The sequence below is a fragment of the Eumetopias jubatus genome, unplaced genomic scaffold, assembly GCF_037043125.1.
Source record: "Eumetopias jubatus isolate StellerSeaLion01/CBP00866 unplaced genomic scaffold, mEumJub1_p1.0 scaffold_7, whole genome shotgun sequence".
Classification (NCBI taxonomy): Eukaryota; Metazoa; Chordata; class Mammalia; order Carnivora; family Otariidae; genus Eumetopias; species Eumetopias jubatus.
In genome coordinates, this window is record NW_028274813.1 from 128,690,341 (window position 1) to 128,700,612 (window position 10,272).

Below are 10,272 nucleotides of genomic sequence, written 5' to 3' on the forward strand. Positions count from 1 at the left end.
TTTTGTCACCTGCCAAACTGGAAGAGTTGGACAGTTAAATGAAAACCTCAACATAGTTCATGGTACATAGTTTATCCCGCATATGTTATTGGTGGAGAATACTTTTTTCACAGACAGAAGTACCATATACACAAGAAATAAGGGCAGAACTGCTTCTCTTAAGGCAAACCTTCCATCTGGGTCTCACTTCTCTCTGGACACAACACTAGGACCCAGGACTTCAGAGAACATCATTTAAAAAACCACTCATCTGGGGCGCCTGGGTGGCTCAGTCATTAAGCATCTGCCTTCGGCTCATGTCATGATCCCAGGGTCCTGGGATCGAGTCCCGCAAAGGGCTCCCTGCTCAGCAGGGACGCTGCTTCTCCAGCTCTCCCCTGCTTGTGTTCTCTCTCTCACTGTCTCTCTCTGTCAAATAAATAAATAAAGATTTTTAAATTAAAAAAAAAAACGCTCATCTGGCACAAGTCCACCACACTTGTTGGGTGGTGATCCCACCCTCACTTCCGGGGTCCTAAATATTCAGTGCACATTCATGTGAAGACACTGTCATAACTCAGGCAAGCCTGGATTCCTGGGGCCACATCCATATCCTCAAGACAAGTCTCTTTCTCTGCACCACCATCTTATCCCAATGCCCTATATTCTCTCTTCAATGTCTGTACCATGCCTCCCTCTCCAAGAATGGACTTAGATTCTCAACCCCTTTCAACTTGTGTTTAACCCTCGCCCCCCCCACAAAAAAGGAAAAGGAATCCAAAAGATTTATTTTTTTCACGTTCCAGATTAAAAAATTTGGAACAGCACAGTGTGTATATGTACCATGGGCTTCAGTGTAGACAAACTTACTAGATTTAGGAGTCTTATTTTCTCTTAAGTAGTTGTACAGCAGGTTAAAAAGTATATGATTCAGAAGTTTTGCATTCATTAGTATCATTTCTATGTTGCCAAATGCATAATTCTGATTCACAGTTCCCACTGAACCTATAAGGAAGAGGATTTATTTTATCCTTTCATTTTATTCATTGCTTTTCCTTCCCTTTCAGTGTTTCCCTAGGACTGCGTCATGGGCAAAATTTTGCCTGTCGTTAGATATGAGATTACAGCAGTGGGAGTTGAGGATCTGGGTATCAGTCTCCCATTGGCTGGTACCTACACCTGGGTGGGATAAGGATGTTTCTGAGGAGAGTTGTGGCCCCAGCCAAAATGTTTCTAGCCAAGGAGAGGAAGACTTAGCCCTAAGGTATTAGGACTTCCTCCTTAATGTTTTGTATTTTTGCTCAGTAGCTTAGACAATGTATTTTCCTTTTAATCTGACTATCCTGAAATTTGTAAGTAGTTTCCATCATGAATAGCAGTTCACAGAAGAAACATAAGAAAAGATGTTCATTCTCACATATAACAAAATAATTTGCATTTAAAACATCAAAATACTAATTTTTTTCCACCTAGCAGATGGCAAAGATCAACAAGTGTGATACAATGCTATATTAACAGGTGTGAAGAAACATTTTGATGGAAGAGTATATTTGCATAGCTCTTTGGCAATGGCCACCAAAATATAAAGTGTGTATGATCCCCAATTCAGCAGTTCTGCTCCTGGGACTTCTCCGAACTCCAGTGGTCCATGTGAACATGGCTGCAGAAAACACCATCCTTATGGAGACTGGACGCCCGTTACATTTACCCTCAAATCTTAAACAGGAACCCAGATCCTACTCAGAGATTCTACCACTCTTTTCCTGGTCTCATGACTTCCTGCTTTTCGAGATGACTACATCATACGGGCACCTGACTTCTTAAACCTCCAACTTCTCTCAGCTGGAGACCCCACCTCAGTCTTCATGGAGAAAGAGATGAAGATCCAAACTGGTTTTCCCAATTAAAAAATTGTGGCAGGCCTATCATGGGAAGGGAAGACAGCATAGGATTTGCTAGTCAGTCTCAGAGGTAAATGGGTTTAAATATCACATATTAGCATGAGATTTTGGCCAAGTCATATAAACTCTCTGAAATTCAGCTTCTTCGCCTAAATAGCCTAGATTCTGACCATGCCCTTAAAGAAAAGAGGAGAATCAAGAATGACCAAAGTCTCATACAGATAGATGGCATTTAAATCCATTTACCCCTGAGGTTGACCCATCACCAGATCCTGTGCTGTCTTCCCTGCACAGACAGACCCTCCACAAATTTTCGGTATTTTTTTTCCTCTGGGTTTGTTTTCTTACAGTTATGAGAAATAAACTAACTTCCCTAGTTACCCTCAAAGCCTCTTGTCAGGAAGTGCCTTTCTTTTATTAGAAAAGAGATCTCATTAGACAGAAACAGGGATGAGGCCCCAGGCAGTTCTTTGTATCTTCAAAAGCAAAGGCCTTCTACTAATTTCCTCCCATAAGTACTTTAACAGAAGGGGAACATTCATAGATATAACAGGGAGAAGAAAGATCCACACTCCTTCCCCTTGGTTGTTTCAGGTTAATAAGCCAGTATTTGTGCAAATGAATTGACTCTGATGGCCACATGAATATGAGCCTGCCAAAAAAGATTACTCCAAAAATGAGCATAGCATGGACAAGTCAATGCCACACTGGGATGGGGTCATGATCTGCCTGTCACTCACTGTCTTCCTAAAGACATCAGATGGCATTACCTCCTAGGGTCTGGGCCATCAGATGGGCCGTTAAATCTGAATTCATCCAGTGAGGATGCAAAATGCACTTGATTTAGTCAACTCAAGAGAGGCTGAAAGCCAACAGTAGGTTCCATAAAGGTTTTAAAATTATCTCCTGAACAAAGAGGCTGTGAGCCCCAGCCAGCATACACCTGCAGGAACTGGGGGAATATCTGTGGGTGCTTGATCAAGGGAGCCAGACATAAGATTGGATTGGACTGGGCTCTGGGAGTCATTACTGTGTATGCTTGCCATGGTGTAGGGCCCTTCCTCCTGGGACTCAAGCACCTCTTCAATCTAAAACTGACTGAAACCAAGAATAACATTTTATTGAGGTGATTGCACCTAGCCTTCTGCTCATCCATCCTTGATTTCTTCTGGCTGTACAGCTTAAGAGTACCCTGGTTGGATTCCATAAATTTCATCTCTAGTGCTACTGTGTTCTATTACCTGTCTCCATAAAGTTCTGAATTTTCTATGGGTCAAGCCTCTTGGATGCCACTCCTGCCCTGGTCCTCATCATGATAAATGTCCCCACCTGGTCTTCATTGTTCCAGTGCCCTATCATCCCCATTGTTCTCAGTGTGCCCAGCTCAGCAACAGCTTCTCCTACCACCATCCCTGGCTTACAGAGGAGTGGTACCACTGAACTTTTTAGTGATGCTGGTGCCCCCTCATCATTGGTCTTAGAAAATGGTATCATCTTTGAGACTTCCTTAGAACATCTGTTAAATCTCCTGGCTTTATATGGTATACCCACTCCAGTCCTTCCTAAGGGACCAACAGCTATTAACTTACATAGCTGTATACCAGGGGAAAGGGAATACTCAAATGTTTGGAGGACTGTTGGACACATGATTAACACTGACACTCATAAACCTAAAACATCATAGTTCTCTCTTTCTCTGCTAGGTTGGGGAGCATATGGGGGCCAGGTAACACATGGAGTTCTGGTCAAGTCCAATAGATCCTCTGGGTCCATGGACACACCTACTAGTCACTTCTGGGCCCCAAATGCAGATTTAGGGTTTACAAACTCAGGAACTGATGCACCCCCCCATTGGGTTCTTGATTTATGGGGTGAGAACTATCATAGTGGGGGACTCCAAGTGGAAGCCTCTGGAATGGTATTCTTATTTGGAGGTAATTCTCCATAATTCTGGCATTTCTGCTCATCTTTTGATCCAAAGGCCCTGCAAAAATGCTTCTATAGCAGACAGCCTTTGAAGCTAGAGAGAGTGTCTCCCTAAAGATAGAAATCCTAGGAAACATTCCAGGATAATAAAATCTCCCTCCTCCCAGGAGAGAATTTTCTTACCTTCCAGGATAATAAGCCTAATCTTTCTCTGGAGAGAAAGATGGGCATGTTTGCCAGCAACCTTTATAAGATTTGGCATTTCCTGAGCTCAATGTTTCTTGGCTGTGACACAGACCTGTGTGTGCAGCATCCACTAGGCCCAGTCCACATCACCCCATGGAACTTGGGGGGTAATGGGAATCCATGCAAACAAGTTTTGCCATGACTAATAGATTGTCTAAATTCATTTTGCCTCATTGTTCTCTTACCAAATTTACAGAAATGTCGAAAGCAAATTTTAGGAACTGCTTGACTGCTTGATTTGACACATCCTCCTCCTCCAAAACAAGATAGCAAATTTTTCTTTAGCATGGCAGAAATTAGTGACACTCTTAAAGACCTAAAGTTGGGATTGGCAAATTACAGCCCACAGGCCAAACCCAGCCTACCACTTGTTTCACTAAATAAAGTTTTATTGGAACACAGCCATGCTCATTTGTTTATATATTGTCTATGGCTGTTTTTGCACTACAGCACTGTAGTAGTGTTAAACAGTTATAACAGAGATTATGTGGCCACAAAGCCTAAAATATTTATTATCTGGTGCTTTAAAGGTTTGCTAAGCCCCCATCTAAGGATTGCAGGCTATGCAATCCCCATCATACCTCAAATGAATTCATCAATCTGGCCCCTGGAAAAAAACAAAGGGATCCTAAAAAATGACAATAAACTACCACAAACTCAACCAAGAAGTAGCCCTAATAGCAGCTGGTATGTCAGATGTATTGACTTTGTTAAGGCAAATTAACATGACCTCAGGTACATGATATGAAAAGAGAATCTGGAACAGTTTGCATTCACATGGAATGGGCAACAATATAATTTCATAGTTTTGTTCCAGGGATATAGGAACCCTCCTGATAAAAGAGATGTGGATGATTTGGACATCCCACAGAACATCACATCTATCTTCTACATTGATTACATTGTGATAAATGGGACAGATAAGAAAGAGTTGGCTAGCACACTGGATGAGTTGGTATGACACATGCTCTTGATGGTGGAAGGTAAACTATGCCTAAGCAGGGCCTGCTACATCAATACAATTTTTAGGGTTACAGTGGTCAAGGGTAAGCCAAGACATCTCCTTCCAAGCTGAAGATAAAATATTATATTTTATATCTGCAGCCATGAAGAAGAAAGGAAACACAATGCCTGGTAGGCTTCATCAAGTTCTGGACGTTTCATATTCCACACCTTGCAGTACTGTTCCAGTCTATAGACTGGGTAAATTGAACACTGTATACTTTGAGTGGAGCCCAGAGACAAAAAGGACTTTGCAGCTGGGCTGGGCTATAGTGAACGCACATTGTTATTTTAGCCATATGACCCAGAAGAACCTACAATATTGAGTTATTGATGGGGGGGAAAGGTGCTGTGTGAAGCAGATGGTATGTTCCAGTTAAAGAACCACAGTGCAGGTCCCTAGGATTCTGGCAAGGCCTTGGAATCTGCAGTGGAGAACTGTATACCTTTTGAAAACAGCTCCTAGTAGAAATGGAGCACCTGATCTTGTAAACATCACAGGTGACCATGAGTCCAGAACATTCCATTATGATCTAAGTCTGTCAGACCCACCATGTCTTAAGGTTGGGTTGGCCCAGTAGGAACCCATTATAAAATGGAAAAGGATAAGATTGCACAACAGTATGCCTAGGGGGGCACAAGAAAGCTGCATGAACAGAGAGCCCAGATGTCCATGACTTCTCCCTCAGCCCATGCCTGCAGCTGTATCAGAACCATGGATGACTAGCTAAAGGAAGAAAAAGCCAAAACTTGGTTATAGATGGATCACTACTATGGGCTACATGCTTGTGTCCCCTCAAAATTCATATGTTGAAGTCTTAACCCCCAATGTGATGATTTGGGGGGTCTTTGGGAGGTAGTTAGGTTTAGATGAGGGTGTGAGGGTAGGGCCATTGCGATGGGATAAGTGCCCTTATAAAAAGAGGAAGAAGCACCAAAACTCCCTCTCTCTGCCATGTGACGATACAGAGTGAAGGCAGCTGTCTGCAAGCCAGGAAAAGAGCCCTCACCAAGAACTGAATCTGTGAGAAAATAAATGTCTACTGTTTAAGCTACACAGTTCATGGTATTTTGTTATAATAGCCTGAGCTAAGACAGCTTGGGATGTGAGTGCAAGCCAAAAATGGATGACAGGTGCATGAGAGCCTAACTCGGGAGTGAGGGGGGGGTGTGCTTTGAAAGACAGTGGTGAGGACAATTCTTCCAATGGGTGGCACTTCCAGCAGTGTAATTCGTTGTACTTTGTACAGAAGGAGAAGTGGCCAAAGGCGAGAAAATATATATATATATATATATATATATATATATATATATATATATATATATGGCTCATGGGTAGTGTGACTAGTCCGGCTGGGTGATCAGGAGTCTGGACAGAAAGATTTGGAGATTAAAAACAGAGAGATTTGGGTAGTGGCATATGGATGGACATATGGCAGTGGGCACAAGGTGTGAAGATCTTTATATCAAATGTTAATATCTACCAGTGAGCATCCACCATGGATGAGGCACAAAATAACCACCAGGACAAAATGACTCAGCCATTTGAAATATCCACCCTAGATTACGGGTCACATGAATAGAGTGGCCACAGAGAGGGGTGAATGCTATGCATGGTCCCAACAGCAGGGGATCCCACTTACCAAAGCTAGTAAACTGCTGCTGCTGCTGAGGGTCCAAATGCCAGCCACAGAGAAAACCCTGAGTGCCTAATATGGCAACAAACTTAAAGGAATACAGCTGGCCACTTCAATTCTTCCTTTCTGGAAGAGCTAGAGATTCCTTTTAGGAGGAATAGATGTATAATTTCAAGTATGAATTTGCCTTTCCTGCTTACATGGCCTTGGCCAGCACCACTTTCCAAGGGCTTAAAATTTTTGATCCATTAATATAAAATCTTACATAACATTGCATCATAAGAGACACACTTTGCAGCAAAGGAGGTGAGGAAGTTGGCTTATATGGAATCTACTGGTCAAATCACATAATGCACCACCCAGAAGCTGCCAGGCTTATAGAGTAATGGAATGGCTTGCTGAGGTTTCAGTCGAAGCACCCTTAGATGCAATACTCCACGAGGATGGGGTACCTTCTCCAGGATGCAGTATGCACTTTGAATTAAAGACCTGTATATGGCACTGTGTGCCCAATGGGAAGAATGCATGGGTCTGGGAACCAGGAGGTAGAAGCAGGAATGACCTTATTTAACATCCCTCCCACTGGAGAAATTTGCATTTTCCCTCCCTGTAACTGGGTTCTTCAGAGTTAGAGGTCCTGTTTCCCAATGGGGGCACACTTTTGCCAGAGCCAGAGCAAGAATTTCATTGAATTATAAGCTGTGGTCGCCACAAGGGCACTTCAAACTCCTTCCATCCAGAAACAAACAGGTGAAACAAGGAATCACCATCTCAACAGAGAAAACTGTCCCTGAATGTGAGGAGAGGTAGAGCTCCAGGTGATCTACTTGGTTACTTTCAGTCAGTCCTCCCTTCCAAATGTGAAGGTGAGCAGATAAGTGCATGACTCTGGCCTGAGGAAAACAGAGTGATGAAGGACTCAGACCTCTGGGTCACTTTAGCAGGTAAGCCACCGAGACTAGCAGAGGTGCTAGCTGATGGTAAGGGAAATCTAGAGAACAATGAGTTCCAGGTGGGCCCCAAGACCAGCTGCTATAGGTCCTTCTAATCTTCTCCTACATTTCCTACAGGAAGGGAGCAACACACTGGGATCTTGAGAATGTATGTGAAGAAGTGGATCTGAGTGGTACAAATAGTGGACCATGGTCCCAGAGGCGTCCACCAAGATCTCTATGGAAGAGAGGACCTGTCACAGCTGTGGGGGGTGCTGTCAGAGGACAATTTCCAGTTGTCAATTCCTCCAGGTTTTCTCAGCAGCAAAGAGTGACCTCACCCAAGGGCATGTCTTTCCTAGGGTAACACATCCAATAACCCATTGTGGGGAATATAAATAGCTGGCATTTTCCACTCAATGGGGAAAAACTATGATTGGCCAAATATGATCAGGAGTTCTCCAGACAGTTGGCCAAGCTTTTTGTTAGGCCCACATAGCAGTTCCACTCCCCCCACTACCAGCCCAGCCTTGCTTCCTTTCCCTCTTTTCCAGTGTGGTTCACAGAGAAATGAGCTGCCCAAAACCCCATTCAAGGAAGGACATGGTGTCCAGTGTGGAAGATAACAGTCAGCAGCCTCCAGTGTCAGCTCCTTCCAGGTCTGTGTCAGGGGCAGAGAGCCACCAAGCAGAAGTCACCCCCCTCTTGGGGGCAGCCTGCATCCAGAAGCTCAGCAAGTAGGGCTATAGAGGCTCTGCCATTTCAGCCCCCTTCAAGACACATCTCCTGGACAATAGTTGCTCCAGAGTCCCCCTGCCTCTGAACCGCCCCAGTTAGATTGAGGCTGTATTGACCTGCACTGCGTTCATTCGCTTTCTGCCCAATCCTGCTCCATTCTCCTTCTTTCACAGGTGTTTATCCCTGATAAACATCTTTACAACCCAAACTGTGTTCCAGAGAACCCAACCTGCAACAAAGAGAAGGGGGAAATATGAATGAAAGTCACCCCAAATCATAGTTCCCACCATAAATATAGAGTATGTCTCAGAGACATGATAGCTCTGTCGTAAGTATATGAAATCAGCCAAATAAATTGTAAACTGTTAAGTCACCCTTCTGTTTACTCAATGACAGTGTCAAAATCTCAATGTTTTCATCAGAATAAAATATAAAAGCCTGCCAGTACCTCATCTAAGTGATGTGTAGTCCCCAAACATTTTAAGATTGCTACATTTACGCAATCCAGACATCCACTATTCTCCTATATATACCTCCAGATCTCTCATCCTGAGTATTAGTTATCTAGTGCTACGTAACAAATTACCACAAGCGTGACAGCTTAAAACAACACACATTTATTATCTCACTGTTTCTGTGGGTCAGGAATCTAGGCATGGCTACATGGCTTAGTTGGATCCTTTTTTTTAGAGTCTCCCACAGGCTGCAATCAAAATGTTGTCCAGAGTGGGGTCTCAACTAGAGGTTCAATGGGAAAAGCTCACTCGATGGCTGTTGGCAAGATTCATTTCCCCATGGGCTATTGGACTGAGGGCCTCAGTTCCCCACTGGCTGTAGCTAGTGGCCACCCTCCATTCCCTGCCAGGTGGGCCTTTCTGACATAGTTGGTTGCTTTCATCAACATAAGCAAGCCAAAAAAGCAACAGAGCCCAAAAGCAAGACAAAAGTCACAACCTTTTGTAACCTGATCATGGAACTGACATCCCCTCAGTGTTGCTGGATTCTGCTGCTTAGAAACAAGTTACTCACCTGGAGAGGGTTATACAAGACTGTGAATACCAGGAGGCACACCACACCATGCAAATATGTACATGTTAATGTTTGCAAAAGTGGAATCCTATGGTTTTATAATCTTCAGTTTCCTAAAATGCAAACCAACTTCTATATACATAAATATCACCAAGTTATGATTGTTAATGACCACACAGTCCTCCACTGAATAGCTATCATATGATTTGTTCATGAAGGCCTACTGCTAGCCATTAGGTTGTTCTCAATATTTCATTTCTATAAATGACATCGTTATAAACATCTTTGTATCTGGACATGTCCACATGCATTTATGTATTTCCTTAGGAAAAAATTTCTGAAGATGGGCAGAATTATTGGGTTGAGGACATGTTCTTTTTAAAGATTTCTGTTACTTTATGAGATGTTTCCAACTCCAATTAATGGACTTGTTTGGCTAACGAGAGGCCTCCATTCCTCTCCATAACTCATACCATTAACTGCTCCCAGGCTGTGCAGGAAGAGCAGGCCTCCCGGGGTTCTGCATACTTCTATTCCCACTGACCATCAATTCACCTTACAGAACAAGTGTCTCCTATAGCAGGGCTTCTGCATATCACTAAATTGACCTCCAGAGAAGTTGTTCCAATTTCCCCTCCTGTGAACAGTATATGGGATTCTCCCCATTTATTGAAAATCTATTATATGAGAAGGTGCTGACCCATCATCAGTGAAGTATGCACATTCTGGGTTCTTTTTCCCAATAATGTGGGCTTCATGTTGATTCAGCTCCCAGATGCCCTTGGAGCCAGGCAGAGATCACAAGTGTATGAATCAGACTAGATCTAAAATACGTGGTGGAGCCTATGGAGAGCTGGGAAGTCTGTGGTACCCTAAAGGTTT